Source organism: Rhipicephalus microplus, unplaced genomic scaffold, assembly GCF_043290135.1.
Source record: "Rhipicephalus microplus isolate Deutch F79 unplaced genomic scaffold, USDA_Rmic scaffold_47, whole genome shotgun sequence".
NCBI classification, from domain to species: domain Eukaryota; kingdom Metazoa; phylum Arthropoda; class Arachnida; order Ixodida; family Ixodidae; genus Rhipicephalus; species Rhipicephalus microplus.
Window position 1 is genome coordinate 1,959,800 of NW_027464620.1, and position 17,460 is coordinate 1,977,259.

Sequence of the window (17,460 nt, forward strand, 5' to 3'; positions counted from 1 at the left end):
ATAAATTTATTTAGGTAGCACGCCGGCATTCGCTATGCTATTTTTCGTCACTTTTCTGAAAAGCGTGGTATCTGCTGAACACTTGCAAGAAAATTCGTGCCAATTGTCCATGAAGTGGCTGACGACAATGAGCAATTATGGCAGAAGTGGTTATGCACCATAGTTAATAGGGTAACAAGAACAAGGTTTGTAGTGAGTTAGAGACTTAGACGGCCCACTCGTTACGCTATTCGCATTGTGCGTTGACTGGTTGATCTTTCGCTGTTTTAAAATGCTCTGTAAGTCATATTAATGTGATTGCTTGCCCGACATGAAGCCTGCCTAAGGAAAGTTTGGTAACTATAGTCGTAAGTACCAGTGTAGCTTAGTGGTAGAATACTGGGCTGGTACCCAGCTGACCCAGGTTCGAGCCCCACTGTGTCATGGGTGCTAGGTTAAGCCATGCCTAAGGCAAGTTTGACAAGTTACAAGCGCCAACGTAGCTCAGCGGTAGAATACTGGACTGGCACCAGAGTTCGAGCCACACTGTGTCATTGGTGCTAGTAATTTCGCGCGATGTGGTTGCGGATACCAGCGATGGCGGACAACTGCGCGTGACCCGAGTGGTGATCTCACAACAGCTTTTCCTGTAAAATACTTGACTTGCCTGAAAGACCATTGTCGGGCACCTAATAAATTATAAGGCAGCTATTAAATACTTCTATGTGAGAAGAGATGCCTCCGTTATCCATGAAAAAATTTTCCTCGGATATTCTCGACGAGAGTGAGTTCATTATAACTTGAAGGGCTTTAGATTTGTTCTTTTGACAGGTTTGTGATATCAGTTCAAAAATAATTCCACTTTGTGTCCTCTGAATCTTGCTGCTCTTTAGAAGAATGTACAGTCAGCTCCTGCGTCAAGGAAATTGATATTCGAGCGCTCGCGTAATCCACGTATATGCTACGTAACTCCCGAAGTCTGATACGCTTCTCAAAAAAAAAGATCATACAAAAACTCAAACAATTCTATAGAAAAGAGGTAACGGCGTCCTAATGAAACGTATTCCACGCTTCAGCAGAAACATTTAAAGAAAAAGGTTAAGGTGACGATATCGTGGGAAAGTTGTTCAAAATATAGTGAATGATCTGAAACCAACAAAGGTTATGTCATGAATAAATCGAAAAGATATGTTTCCGTGACCTCAGTACACATAGGTCACTTGAAATCGTAGAAATATATATTTTTTACATTTTAAAGTGCCGACAACATGTTTTACTACTAAAACTGGCATAGCATTTGGTTTTGCTGAACATACGCTGGAAAGCGAAATATTGCACTGCTTTTTGACGCTCTCGAACTCGACGATATAATATGTTTGATAATTAGATCATCGGACTTTCAAAAACCTTGGCGCCAGACCAACCGTTTTGCGAAGCCTTGTGTCATCACCAAGTGGGAACTAGCTCCGAGGGTTCACGTCAAGTGCTGTAAGTGAGTGATGGTGCGGCACGTGAGCTATTGGCAGCAACCAATCGAACTCGCCGGCCTAATTGACATCGATTCTTGACGGGCTGGTGTTTTATCCCTGAAAGCGCGCCTTTGCGCGAAAACGCGGCAGCGTTAATGACATTGTCGTCGATTTTTTTCGGGGCAGCCCGTTCTCCGACGGAAAAAGCGGCAGCGTGTCGTCGCTAGGCTTGTCGAGAGGCAGGAAATGCACAGTCGCCAGTTCACCGTACATCGTAATTGCAACCTTCGTATCTCGGAAAGCCATTAGCGTCCGTGAAACACGTCGGTCTAGTTCCACAGGCAAACTCTCTCTCCCTCTCTCTTTTTCTCATGTATGGACCGCGCGCAGACAGATGTCGATGCTGTTTGGCGCAGCCGTCTAAGCAGCTGCAGTGAGAGATGCCCGACAAGAAGGCGGAGGGTGCGGCACACGAACTCTCTTTCCCCTTTCGTATACCCTGTCAGCGGCTTATAAATTAATTCGCTTCCGAATGCTAATCGAAGCAACCGCACTCATCGCTTACAGCGATCGCACGATAACATCCTAAAGCACTTGCCACTTGCGGGCTTGCATCTGATATGTTTACGTGAGGCGGCCAGAATTGCGTTTAATGCAATTTAAATAGACTCATATTTTGGGCTGGAAGTCACATCCTGTTGGTTTTCGGGTGATAGCACGAGATTTTACTTTTAGGTAAAGTTCGCGTTTTAGTTCAGATTCAGTAATAATAAGGTTTTCAAATCAAACAAAAAGTATTGAAGACATGCAAAAACGTTGGGCATATGGGATTGCTGTGGTTTGTCCACACATAACGGGCAATTGTATAGTTACTCAGCAGAAAAAAATAAAGTAGAATGAGCAGCGCATACTGAATAATTATTAGGCAAAACGCATTTTTAAAGCCTACCTTGTTCACATCAGTTGTTTAAGCTTCGTAAATTGTACCAAGAACACTTAAACTAATATTTCAGAATTTTTATTTTTGCTGAAAGGAGAATATATGATGGCTTCAACACTTATCGGAGGAAGTTACTCTCAGATGCTGAAGTTTTTGCTGAGGGTAGTTTCCGAAAATGCAGTGTAGAAAAAAAATAATATAGAAAAAACGTTTTTGGTTTGAGCAATCGGAGCATAACAACGTAGTGAACTCGGTATCACGACTTTTGCTCAAAAGCGTAGCCACTCATCTGAACGCGGTGCTCTCTCCTCCTTCATTTCAATTAGTCCTTCTTTAGATATATGTAATGTTAGCTGTACCGTAAATTTACCTAGAATACCATATCCTTTGAAGTAGTCAGCTTCATGCAGAGGTAGAGCAGAATATAAATAAAGAGTAATTCATTGCATGATACTAGTGAGATGTTTAAATCGTAGGGAGAGACGTTTGAAAGCACTCGGAGGCTGTCTAAAAGCATGACAGGTTCTGGCCCGTCTCATTACAAGCAGTGTGTTTGCAGGCTTTCATCTTGAAAGCGATGTTGATGAATAAGGGTGCTGTGTTTCTCAATTCATCGAAATCGTTCTATGGTGCTTGGTTTTAATTTCAGATTTCAGTTTTATTTCTTTCAAGTTCATTTCAATTTTCAAATCAGAGCTGTTGAAGCGTGTCGTTGTGTCGGGTAGTGCTAGCAGAAGTCACCATTATCTTGAACCCACAGTGCCGTTTATGATGGTGAAACGTTCTCCTCCCTTTCTACTTCTCTCCCGCAATGCGTGCGCTATTTTGTGCGACGTAGATACAATAATTGAAAAATAGAACAGTCATGTATAGTATGGTATGATTGGGTAAGATAAGTTAGGGTGTGAAGGAGGAAAAAAGATGAAGCGTAGTATAACCTTGTTTAGTATAGTATAGCAAGGGGTAGCCAAGTGCAGCATAGTATTGTGGGTGGGAAATGAGTTCGGTGGTGAGGGGCAGTCACGTGTGGATGAGGAGGGGAATGGTTGAAGCATGGCATGGTCAGGTATAGGAAGCCAAAGCAACGCATGGTGGCGCTGCATCTTCAAACAGGCAGCGCCATCTTTGGTAGAAAAGTAGAAATCGGGGATGTAGATGACGCGTTTTCCCTTCGCTCCAATGCACTGCCACTCGCTTACGTGTTCGTGCAGAGAGCGCGCGATGCGTTTGAGTCACCTCACAATGTACTGCTTGCGGTGCGGCTTCACAAAGGTCTCTGAGCTGGACAAGTACTTCCGAGAAGCGAATCAAAAAAAAAAAAAGACCTAAACCTCGGTGACCCAGCACGCCCGTGGGGCAGCGTCGAGGCAAGCCCTTGACATTCCCTCGTGGGAGGCTTAGGCCCGGCCACCTAAACCTGCTGGTTTCTTACAATATAGTTTATTCCTCCTCCTCCTCATCTTCCTCGTTAGTCAAGTTTATGATGTGGAGCAGACGACGGAAAACGAAGACGCCCGAGTCACTGCGAAATGCATTTCTCAGGTCCTCCGTGGTAATACCGTGTACGACGTATGCGTCAAGGTAAGTCTCATTCTGCCGACATGAAGTCGCGTACAATATCGATGTGCTGTGTTGACGTTTATGGAAAGCATATAATTGTTGTTGTTTTGATGTGGTGTCTAGCAGTAGCAGCCGTGTACTGTCATGTGCAAACATTTGCGGCGTGCTGAAAAAATATATATCTAAAGTTATAGGGTCATGGCATTAAAATCTCGGAAAGGTTTCAGAGTCATGTCCTCCGCGCCGCCCACGACCCGCTGACGTCGCTGCTAAGAAGCAAGCTAAGTTTAACCACAGCGAGTCAAGTTGAAGTGCTCGCCTTTCTTTTTTTTTCGGCTGTCGCGTCAGGCTTGCTTTATCTTTCGCGAACGCGGCTGTGTTCATCGGTGGTGATAAGATGGGAAACTAATACAGCTTTACACGTGGAGAGCCTTTCTTGGTGTTTTGTGGATTGACGTGGCAGCCCAAAACACAACACTTCGGACCTCGGCGACGCTTCCATGGGGCAGCTTCTTACATCGCGGAAAGGCAACTTCACACAGCGAGCGTCTCGTTTTAGAGCACCAAGCTGACAGCACGGCGCCCAAGTTCGCCGCACTGACCGCAGAACACAATGCGCGCGTCACATTCGCTCCCGTTTCGGCGAAACCAACTCACTCGGCTGCGACCTCTCTCACGTCTCTCCTCAAGTGTTCCGGAGCTCGCCACCAGGGCCAGGCGCGGCATTGTCGTCGCTCCGCAAACTTCAGCTTTGGTTCTCTATAGGGTAGTTTAGCAAATATTGAGAAAGGGAAATCAAGGTAACGTGGACGGAAAGGAGCAAGGAACGCCACCAGTTTCGCCTATTCAACGGTCTTCAAAACTATGGTGTGCAGCTGCCCCATTTTTTTCTTGTTTTCAGACGATTTGAAGCATGCTGTTGATTTCAAGTGCTGTTGATTTCTAAAAGGGCTCCTAATCTACTCCGTCATCAAAGACGAGCGAATAACTTCTTTCTCATCTTCAACGCCCACTGTGCACCTTCTGTCTCCTTCTTGCCACATATTTCTTCACAAGGCTCTAGACGGGAGGCCCATCAGAATTCGCCTCTTTTCAGCCATACACTATTGTTTCCGCTTGCGCTGTTGAAAACACACACAGCAAAGTGAAATGAGTTGATCGCGCAGGACAGCCACGCAAGACAAGCCCTAATTGGCGTGCTGCACGCCAAAACAGCATGGGAGACAGGTCACAACTGATATCCCCCGTATATAAATCTATCCAGAGCTTATTTTCTTATGACGTTAAGGGAATAGACGGCTGGCGTCACAAATCATGCCAAAAAGACAGGGAACTTTAAAGACAGTAGCGTGCTTCTTCCTATATTTTCGACATTTGTCAAGGGGTTCACAATTTTCAACGAAGGTCGCCAGGAATCATTCGTGAAAGTTACCAAACTATATTCCGAACTAGTTAACATTGAGCAAAACATTTACTTTGTGTATTGCTATTCATATGAGAATTATTCTGATCATGCGCAAGTATCGGGTGAAGGACATTTTTCATGGCAATCATGACCACGAGAAAACTTGTGCAGCCGTGTTCTCGTGTTTAAAAACCGAAATTTACTAAGAAATGTGCAACATCTACATCTCTTTCGTCATTAAAGTTTTTTCTCTATCTTCCTAACGATACAAGATTATTTCATTTGATATAGTGATACACTTTGCTTACTACGTCATACCTTAAAACTATGCTGCTGAAGTTTCTAGTAGGATGCATCACGTTGGCTGCGTGATGGCGCCAATAAGGGCACGCGGGCTCTCAGTGCATCATTGTACTTCCTGTGGTTTGATGGAAGCGTCTTGTTGTATAATATTGAGCGGTACCTACTACTGTACGCAACAGATTGCACTGAACTAGCATTTACTAGATCTATCATATGTCACAACAAAAGACATATTCAACCGAAGTGGGCGAGAAAATCAAGCTGGATGTATACGAGAGGAGGGGATGAAAAATGTGCCGGGGATGTACACGGGCTGTATTCGCGCACAAGTTAGAAGAGAACAGGGGGGGAAGGAAGAGTGTTCACTGCGGCATATGCCAGCTGGCAGTCGAAAAAATCTCGTAACTGTATTTTTGCAAAGCCTACAACCCAGTTCGTGTTCAAAGATCTCCCAACGTTTTTTTAGCGCAATTTTCGAGAGAAATCCAAGAGGTTATCAGCTCAAGTACTACGATAATGATTTAGATAATTAGAATACATGAAGGAAGTAAGAACCTTTTCCTTTCTGTAAGCGTAACCTGTAGTAGAAGGAATGTTTGTAACTAAAAGGACCGACAAGACGAAAATCTGGAAGCAAGCAGAAATACCGAGTCTCCATCCCCTACTTTCTTATATATTTCACTGGCTATTTGTACTACTCTTTTATGCCACCCTATGTTTAAAAAAAATGAAATAAACCAGAACTAGACGATGAAATTCAGTTCACGAACAACGAGAAGCGCTGGAAATTCGTCTGTACGACAGCGCACGTACGGCACCGAAAAGAAATAGATTAAATTTGGTTTTCGGCCCATGGCCGCGGCTGTTCTCCTAATAGCAACTGCGGTAAAAATCATTCCCCACGGGCCATCCACATGCTGTCGCAATGAAGCCAGAGTCACCGCATGCGGCGGCGAGGCCCGCTGCGCCGATAATAAAACTTGGGGCCTTGGCGATCCGAAGAGAAAACCCTGGTGAATAATTTACAAGCAGCCCAAATGAGCTTCGAAAGAGAAGCGAGCTTTCTCGTCGCCGGTGGGTCTGCTTTTTGGACGTCCCAAGAGCACAAAGTAAATAAAGCTTTGGTCCCATTCGTCTCCATGGAAACGTCGTTTTTCTTGCGCTCTGAGCACGCGCTCCTTTGAGGGCCACGGAGGCAGTCATACGACTTTTTCACCCCTTTTCTTTTGAAAGACCTACGGAGGCTTCACTTTCCTGAATTCGAAACGGAGTACGTCCAATCAGATGTTGGTTTTTCGGAGTCCCTTTTTTTTCGTTTTTACCTACTCACTGTACTTTTCCAGGAAACTCTGTTTATGTGGGAGGGTTCGTTCATTTTCGCAGGTGGAGAGTATCGCGAGCATGTATGCATTAATCACCGATTTCGTTTTTATTACGTTAAACGAATGGAAACATCTTTAACTGAGCAGCGTTTCCCCGGAAAGCCAATTCAAAAGACCTGTCACGGAGTGTCAGAACCAGAGGTAAAATAAAGTTCTTAAGACTCAGCCGACTCGCGAAAATCATAGACATAAAAATGATAAATAAGCTCTGTGACTTGTGTCTTTGGTGCATCTTCGCGTCTCACGGTTGAACAATACGTTTGAATAATTGGACGGGCGTGGAGGTAATAATGAGCGCGTTCCTAAAACATGGTGGCTTTTTTTGAATGATACTGGGTGCTCTCTCCGCGAGTTGCTCTTTTCCATCAGTCGATGGCTTCATTTATTACTGATTAATTATATGCAGTGTTCGTTCTCGCAACCCGTCTACTTAAAAACATATGTGGCGCTGTGGAAACAAAAGAAATGAAATGTTACCAACTCTCCATGCTTCGACCTTTGCGTGATGCCCGCGTATAATGCAGAATGAGATTGTAAGGCTCATTTGTTAAGGGCGCGCCTAAATATTATACTTTATGAAACTTGTTAGTGAGTGAATTTTAGAAACGCTCCGGCCGCTTAAGTAAGAACGCTTTGCATCATGCCATATTTATCTGTGGACTATCGTTCTTTTGGCGTGTGTTGTCAAAATGATATTTGATGATAATTGATAGGTTTAACGTCCCACAATCACCGTATGATTATCGCAGTGGAGGGCTCCGGAAATTTCGACCACCTGGGGTTCCTTAACGGGCGCCCAAATTTGAGCACACAGGCGTACAGCATTTTCGCCTTCATTAAAATTATTTGGATTCATGCGATGTTTTTTTAATGCGAAGCATTTTTTAGCGTACATTGGCGTCTTTGAGCATATCTATCTATCTATCTATCTATCTATCTATCTATCTATCTATCTATCTATCACTTTTTGCTCTCTTGGTCGTTTCGATAATGCAATTGATACCAAACTTGGTATGACATAACATAACTGTATGAATGACATATTTGGCTACTCATTACATGAAAATCATGACATGTTTATTATGACTGTCATAATTTACCTTCGTTGTTCCGCCAGCCCTTGTGGTGGTTTCTTTCACATGGCATGTTGCAAAATTGGTATGGTGTATCATGATTGCATGGCGAACACAAGTGACAGACCCTAACATGAAAATCATGACATGCGTATTATGTAACATGACTACATGCCACCCTGATTATGCGCTCGCGGCCGTTTCGCGAGCTTCACATATGCCAAATTTGGTGTATATGATCATCACAATCATCAGCCTGACTACGTCCACAGCAGGGCAAAGGCCTCTCCCATGTTTCGCCAGTCAACCAGGTTCTGTTTGAAAAAAGTTGTTAACGATTTAGAGTACCTGGTTTTGTGCTTGCTGCTGCTAATTTATACCCGCAAAGTTCTTAATCTCATGTGCCTACCTAATCTTCTGTCTTCCACTAACCCGCTTGCCTTCTCTAGGAATCCACTTAGTTACCTTTAATGACCAGTACTTATCCTGTCTACGTGCTACATGTCCGGCTCATGTCCAATTCCTCTTCTTGATTCAACTAAGATATCCTTAACCCAAGTTTGTGCCCTAATCCAATCTGCTCTATTCTTGTCTTTTAAAGTTACGCCTACCATTTTCTTTTTCATTGCTCGCTGCGTCGTCCGCAATTTAAGCTGAACTCTCTTTGTAAGTCACTAGGATTCTGCTCTGTAGCTAAGTACCGGCAAGATGCAGCTGTTATATACCTTCCTATCCAGGGATAGTGGAAATCTACCTGTTGTCACACCGGTCCCGTTATTAGGGAGGCGATCGCCGGGCTAATTCCAAGGGCCGAAGTATCAGCCCCCCGAACCGCACCACGAAAGCGTGGACAATTTAGAAGTGGTCCTTTTTGGCGCGCCAGCGGACGCCGGCTGTGGCCCAAAGAACAAGTCAGAGCCGAGAGTTGATAACCAAACAAAATTATATTCTCAATAACGGCAAATCGAAAACAATACACAAGTATGCACACTCCACAATAGATGAGAATAATATGTCACCAATCAAACACCGTATTACACAGTACAATCAGCCACACTCGAAACAGACACAGACAACAATACGCACTACAATGCAGTCGCATGCATTGAACAACCAAGACACTTAAAGACCAAAGAGATAGAAAACCTATTCAGTCCAAAGTCCTTGGAACAAAAGTCTGAATGATACTCTTCCGAGAATCACTCAAAGTCCAGCGTTGTTGTCGTTCCGCTGCCCCCTGAAGTTTTTCTTCCAGGAAACCTCGCGTCTTCAATTGGCCACTCTTCAAACTTCAACTTCTTCGCCGGAACACGTCGGCTTCACACACGCAGCTGTTGCCACGCGTCTTCGCTCGATAGCGGTAAACACACGCTCTTGCCAGTAGCTCGAGCCTTCACCCCTCAGGTGGAAATCCTCTTCATCTCCGGCTTCGTCCCTACGGACCAAAACCTTCGCCGACTACACGGCGAAATCCCTACGCGCTCTGGCGCTCACTTCCGTCTCCTCCTGATCTCTCATCTCGGCTGCTCGGTTAAATACCTTGCGCGCGACATTCCAGACGGTTCTCGTCATTTCGTCGGCGCGATACACAGCGAAGGCTGGAAAGAGGGCGAGACGGTTGGAATGCCCTCCCCGGCCGATGACTCAACTCGGCGTGGCCACGCCTCCTTCGTTGTAGAAATATCGCGGGCTTGCTCGGCCGCCGATGTGGGGTGAGGAGGTTCGTCGGCGAAGCCACGCTTCCAAGGGGAGAGCGCGCGCCCGGGGAGCCTTGGATGTTTCTTTTCTTCTTTTTTTCTTTTGACCTCCCGGCGTCTCTTCCGCGCGTTACCGGAAAAATTGGGCGGCGCGCCCGTTTTTAGCGCTCGTTCTGTGACACCTGTCATGATTTGAGAGTGCTTGCCAAACGTGCTCCAACCCATTCTTATTCTTCTAGTTACTTCAGTCTCGTGGTTCGGCTCCACGGTTATTACCTGTCTTAGGTAGACATGGTCTTTTACAACTTCAATTGCACTAATACCTATCTCGAAGCGCTGTTCTCTTCCGAGGTTGTTGTACATTACTTTCGTTTTCTTCAGATCATTTTGAGACCTACTTTTCTGATCTCCTCGTCTAACTCTGTAATCATGAGTTGCAATTCTTCCCCTGACTTACTCAGCAATGCAAAGTCATCGGTGAAGTGCAGGTTACTAAGGTACTCTCTATTAACTCTTATGTCTAACTGTTCCCATTCTAGGCCTCTGAAAGCCTCCTGTCAGCACGCGGTAAATAGCATTGATGAGATTGTGTCCCCCTGCCTTACACCCTTCTTGATTGGTATTCTATTGCTTTCTTTATGAAGCACTATAATAGCAGGTGATCCCCTGTAGATTTCTTCCAGGATGTTTACATATGCTTCGTCGACGCCTTGATTCCGTAGTGTCTTCATGACTGGTGATATTTCTACTGAATCAAACGCCTTCTCGTAATCTATGAAGGCTATGTATAGTGGTTGGTTATATTCTGAGCATTTCTCTATTACCTGATTGATAGTATTACGTGACGCCAATGGATGACGAAGGTATGTGACTATAGTGCAAACATGATAATCATGAGATGCGTGTCTTGTGAGAACATGACTACATACCAATGTCACGGTGCCAATACATTTCGACGTGACGCAGTGCGCGTGCTCGCCGGCGTTCAATTCGTTGCGACACGCCGGCGTTGCCACGCCAGGCGCCGGTCCTTCGATATACTCGTAGGCGCGCGCCGCGCTGCTTTGACGCATGCGCGTTTTAGCGCGTCCGGCGCCCATCCGTCACGAGAGGAGGGAGACGCAGTGTTGCCTTGGTAACGCATTGGCACGAAATGCAGCATGTTGCATTTTGCGCCGGTTGTCGTCGGGCGGCGCCGATTGACGCCTATCACGCCAGGCGTGAGACTAAGAGAGAGAGAAGAGAGAGAAATAACTTTAGTTGGTTGAAAAGAATGGGTTTAGCAGCTAGATGGATGGGGCCCCATGTCCAAAGCTCCACTGGCTTGCGCCACCTGCCGGACGTGGTACAGGAGTGCTAGTTGCACCTCCGGGTCCGAGCTAGCGAGGAGTGCCTCCCATTGCTCCAAAGAGTTTTCCAGTCTGAGACTAAGAGTGCTCGCGTTTTGCTATCGTAGCGTCACTGTGTCCAGCGTGCGCGCACGTCAAAGCTACATTGAAGTATATTGAGCCCTTCATGATGCGCTCGAGGCCGTCTTGCTTGCTCCACATACACCGAATTTGGTGTTACGTGACGTCACTGGATGACGAAATATATGACTGGTGCAAACATGATAATCCTGACACGCGTGTCGTGTAAGAACATGACAACACACCACGCTCATAGTGTGCTCGCGGGTGTTTCGCTAGCTCCCCATATAGTCAACTTGGTATCACGTGACGCGAATAGATGACGAAGGTAAACAGCACATCCAAACATGATAATCAGGGCACGGAAGTCATGTACGGCACCATTTACCTCCACTTCATAACGTTGTGCTGATTTTAAAGCGACATATCAACCTTTCTTATTCGTGCTTCACTTATCATCAATTGCCGCTGTACGTGAGTGAGATCTGCAATATTTTTTTTTCGCATAAATATGACTCATAAAGGTCTGTCTTTCAAAATAGCGGGGGACTAGTATGACAGGGGATTACATATATAGAAGGTTTGAAAGAAACAAAACTTTTATTATGCGTCGAAAAAATTACCCCATCTTCCGAGAAATGGGACCTAGAGGCGATGGGAACCCGCGCGAGGGTGGGGGGGGGGTGCACTTCGCGTTTGCGCTTTGCGGCTCTTACAGAGCCACTTACGCAGGCTTTAACGTGCTAGCTCTTGCCAGGGCGTTCTGAATAGATTACGAGGGTGCCAGGTGGCCAATGGGGCACACCAATGAACGCCGGTCGCATCGGTTGTGCCTGGCGTCGAACTACACAGACATTAACCAAAGTAGAAGACAAAAAAATTACAGCATATTCGCGTGGTGAATGACGACGAGTGGGGCGGAGTGGACGGATGGTCGGATGAACTTATGAAATGGACGGATGGACATACGGACGTGCGGGCGGATGTACGGACGCACGCACAGATGAACGGATGAATGAACGAGAGGTCAGACGGATGCATGGATGGACAGACGCATAGATGGACAGACATGGACGTATGCACGAATGGACGGACTAACGGATGGATGGATAGACCCGTGTAAGGAAGCATGGACGGACGGATGCATGGATGAACACAGGGATGGGCGGACGAATGCATGGATGAACACAGGGACGGACGGATGGACCGATGGACGCCCGGGAGGAGGGATGGACCGATGGACGCATGGACGAATGCATGAGTTTGCGGACGCATGGATCGACGAACGGACAGAAGCGCGGGTTGACTGACGGATGCTTTGGCCCACTCATCATCAATAAGCTTCATCGATTTACCAAGTCCCGGATCCCTCACGGACGGCCCGCGGACGCCTCGGCTCACAGGTTACTACGTCACATGCACGTGATCTATAAGTCCCGAACCAGCCCGAGCGGACTCGGGCCATCTGCACGCTGGCTGCATCCGCTGTGGCGTCTGCTATGCTTGGCTATGCCGTCTGCTCCCTCCATAGCTGAAACACAGGCCACAACGCTGACTCATTTGCAACCTAAACAGCAGTTACGTAGTGAATTATACCTATTTCTGTTGTGATGCAACCTACTGTAAGTGAACTACTCGAGCGCGTGTGCATCGTAGACCGGCGCGGTCGTTCCACCGCTGTTTCTCCTAGCGAGTATAACGCGTGTTTGCCCGACCTTCGGGAATACGCACATGCTCGACGTGGCTCAGAACACCGATGACAAGAACTGGGTACGCAAACAATGCGAAACCCAGAAACATGCGAGAAGCGGGCGGAAACGCAAAGAGAGAGCAAGAGCTCATCGATAATTTCCCGTGTCTAACTTAAGATGGCCGCACAGCATGCGCACTGCGCTGTCGTCTGCCAGAGGCCCGAAAGAAATTGTTCGGGCGGTCCCGGGCCGCCCGAATCCGCCAGGCACGCGAAAAACGAACATGCGTCCGAGTGATCCCGGACCAGTGGGCGGAGCTTCCAGTTGGTCCCCGAGAAAAACGAATGCGGCGCCGGAGTCCGGGGCCATCCGGAGCCGTCCGGAACGTGCAAATCGATGACGCTCAGTCAATCCGTTCCTATGCTGTGATTTTTATTATTTATACTACTACAAGTAACGACCTCTAGTACCGCACCATCTGCATTTTTCAGCTTATATACGTTTCGTTATATCTACATACACCACTCTCTATGGTTGGTTCAAGAACTAACGAGAGGTGGCTTCATATGATTACGACAGGACGCTCAGGCCACGCCTTAAGGACGTTCATCCCTAAAGAAATTACAGCACATTCCCAAGTGAGTCATGATGAGTGGGGCAAAACGTCTCCGTTCGTTTGCCCGTCCGTTCATCTGCATGGACAAATGAATATTAGCTTGGACGCATGGACAGATGGACAACCAGACGCTTGGATGAATGGAATCACGTAAGGACCGACAGATGGACGGACAGAAGCCCGGACCGATGAACGGAAGTACGGATGAACGGACATACGGACGGATGGAAGCACGAACGGACGGGCAAACAGTCGATGGCCTCATCCTAGTTATCATTCACTCCGTGGATATGCTGTGAAAACCACTAACGCCATCTGGTTATACTATTTCTAAGGACATATACACAACTCTATCTATTGAGCAAGTCATAAACTAGAGGTTGCTACATACTACACACGGAAAAGGAAACGACCCATGGCCTAAGGAGCTTCACCCCTAAAAGGACGCGATTCTGTTTATTGAATACAACGCGTTGGTTTCTCGCGTGTCTGCAGAATCTCGCTCCCCGACGCGATGTTTATAATAGATGTTTTAACCACCCCCGCCATAACATGATTGCCAAGAAAGCGTAAAGGGGGAGGCCACACCGTCTTACCCAGTCCAATTTTCAAGCCTGCTCTGTGCCACTCTGACGTCACGCACCTTTAGCGAAGGAGCGCGCCCGGGAGACTGAAGCCACTGCCACCATCGTCTGCCGTAACAAGATAAAACGTTCGCAGCGAGTTTTACACATACGGCAGCTTCATTGAGCCGTTTGTGGCGCTGGTTTATTTGCGCGCTATCAAACATGACAAATCTATAAGAGTAATGCTCGATGGCCCAATTAGGTGGTGAAATAAATAATGTAAATCTTATTTTTTGTTTAAAAACCCCCACACACGCACACGCACACACACTTTCCAGAAGGTGCACAGAAAGTGTTCGCTAAACGTCTGCAGTTTTCTATGCTAAGTGAGCGCATTTGTACTGCTGTGCCTGTTCTTGTATCGGTGTACTTTGTAGTCATCTTCAAGTAATCTGGCTTAAAGTGGAGCTGAAGCAGGTGAAAAGCGTTTAAGAAAGCAATTTATCACAGGCTTTGTGCTCCAGATTCACCATATTGAGGGCTATAAAACAGAAAAAAAAATTAGGTGTGTAGAGGCATACAAATTTGGCTAAAGAGCAGCACCGCATATTTCAGAGCAATACATTAGGTGGAGGTACTGGCGAGACTGACTCATAATTAAAATACCGCGAAAAAATGAGCGGAGCAGTGGTAGAAAATGTTACCCAGTATAAACAATAAATGCATGGCACCACGCACAAACACTTATTCCCTTTTGTAGACAATGTCATCGGACTTATTACATAGCGACATATTTACCGACCCTCAAGGAATAACGCCTGTTCTGGGAGTATATTGCCACGCAGGTTTATTGCATTATTTTGATGTCTTTCGGGTGTGAGCACCGGAACGAAAAACGACTTTCTCGCTCCGCATTTCAAGCCGGTTAACGCGAATTCTATGCAGTTACTGGCACACTACCAAGACGATACGTTATCACGTGAGTATGAGCGCCAGCGATGCTCGGGTTGCTAATGTTAAGGCTTCCGCTAACACGGCAGACGCGTACGCGACACCGATTTACAGAAGGAATCAAACATGCTACAGCTGGTGTCTTTAAAACAACTGAAATTCAGGTAGTATGGAGAAACACATACCTTTAAATCACGGAAAGAATGCATATGGGTGTCATACCAACGAACGGCATGCTCTGATTTCACTATCCAGTCGTCGTTCGGGAATGAGAACACTGGAACCTTCGGCACACTGTCAATAACGGCGACAGCTTGGCCCGCTGCACTGTCCCATTGCGAGAGCTTGCAGCTGTACACCACGCAAACATTCAGTTAACAAAGTACGTCACTTCACCCCGCAGCACTTAACAGACTCAGAAAAACTTGGTCATCTTCATTCAGTCACCACCAGCACCCGACAACAGGCTTCGTAAGGCTTATACGAACCTTGCTATCTCGAAGGGCGGGAGCATCTGGTCATTCCAGTGACGCAGGCGGCGTCATGTAGCCGTGCTCCGAAGCTGTCACATGGTGATAAAACTGCGACGCAATTCGGTTTCTCAGTAGTCATGAACCAATGAACGTGTCTTCACGCTCTGTGACGCTGACGTAAATGCTCGCGACATCACCACCTCGTCCACCATTTCGACATTCCGCTGTGCCACTTATAGTCGCTTGAATGATACATGCACACGTCTACTCGGCAGGAGACCAGGGTCACCACAGTGACGTGATGGTAGTGGTTAGAAGATGAGAAAAGGCACCTAATTTCTGCAACCCGGTCGGGAGCACGGTGCAGTGCCTGCCGTGACGTCAGAGGCCATGCCCGGAGTAGTGAGCAGGCCTGAATTTTTTTTCACCAGCACATTGCACAGGCCGGAACGCGCCAGCATGTGAGCGTGTTCTGGCAGCGCTCACACTATAGCTGTTGTGCATGCTCGGGAATGGTGGGCGCGCACACCGGAATAAACTCCGCCATAAGCTGCTTCGCATATAAAAAATGTCATGAAGTGAATTTCATGTGGTGCATGGTGCCCGCGGCTTACTGACTCGGCCACCTTTAGTCGCTGCATATACCTTATCAACCGCTCGGGTTGGCCGATGTCATACTATACACAGTTAAAAGGGCATTTATGTGTATCCTTGTTCAAAGGCCTGCAGTGCGTCGTAGCTTTATTCTCGTTTTTATAAAGTGTAAATTTGGGTGGAGAATCAATATTGGTAGGAAGCAAATCAACTATTACACGGAACATACAACACAAGCGCTTGTGTTGTGTGTTCCGTGTAAAAGTTGCTGCGCTTCTTACCAAGATGTATTCATAACAACTGGCCCGATAAAATTGCTTATTGGGCGGAGAAATTGCTTAGCTGAGTGAACGGTATGAATAACTGGGAAGTTGTCCACAGGTGTTCATTTATTTTTATTTTGTAGCAGGATCCTATCGATTGGTATGTGGGGTTCCCAATGCCACCATGTAATTATGAGAGACGCCGTGAAAGAGGGCTCCGGAAATTTCCACCACCTGGGGTTCTTTAACGTACACCCAAATTGAGCACACGGGCCTACAACATTTCCGCCTCCATAGGAAATGCAGCCGCCGCCACCAGGATTCGAAGCCGCGACCTGCGGGTCAGCAGCCGAGTACCTTAGCCACTAGACTACCGCGGCGGGGTGAAGGGTCTTAATACGGACACCTTATGGAAGGAATGCATGATTCTGCAGGAAGGCTTCGGTCAACTGAGAAGATAAAAGGGAGGTTTAGAATAGCGCACTGCGAACCCTTTCGGTGCAGTCACTGCCACAGCGCATGCGTCGTACACGAGCCGCCATTCGCGGCCCGCCCGCAGAAAATCCGAAATAGCGGATGGCGTTTGCGGCCTGCATGCGGCCTGCGAACGCTGGTGTTGAGGCTATGTGTAGTTTGCGTGAATTTGAGATTGCGGGGCAGATAATGTCCCTAGATTGTTCCCTAGGAGGGGCAAACGTTATTGTGAAACTCATATGGTGCCTGCTATGCCCGCAATGTCTGCAGCACCTGCCAACGTTATTCTAAAACCCCAAATACTAAAAGTTGGCAGATCCCACGTACAGTATGAATTGATGGTACGCGAAGCACGAATGAGAAGGGTTGATATTTCATCTTAAATTCAGCACAACGTTACGAGGTGGAGGTAAACGATGTGGTACATGACTTCCATGTCATGGGTATCATGTTTAGATGTGTCATTTACCTTCGTCATCTATTCACTTAACGCGATACCAAATTTAGTATATGTGGAGCTAGTGAAACGACCACGAGCATGCTATGAGCGTGGTAAGTTGTCATGTTCATACATCACACGCGTGTCAGAATTATCATGTTTGCACCAGTCATTTG

General features: G+C 46.7%; 1 long non-coding RNA gene across 1 annotated transcript in view; it reads right to left on the reverse strand.

The window, feature by feature from the left end:
• The window catches only part of LOC142788195 (uncharacterized), a 166,115-nt gene extending 150,579 nt beyond the window's left edge, over positions 1-15,536 (reverse strand). The window contains exon 1 of the long non-coding RNA XR_012889274.1: positions 15,227-15,536. This is a non-coding gene — a long non-coding RNA (uncharacterized LOC142788195). The remainder of the gene's footprint in view (positions 1-15,226) is intronic.
• Positions 15,537-17,460: the final 1,924 nt, after the last annotated feature.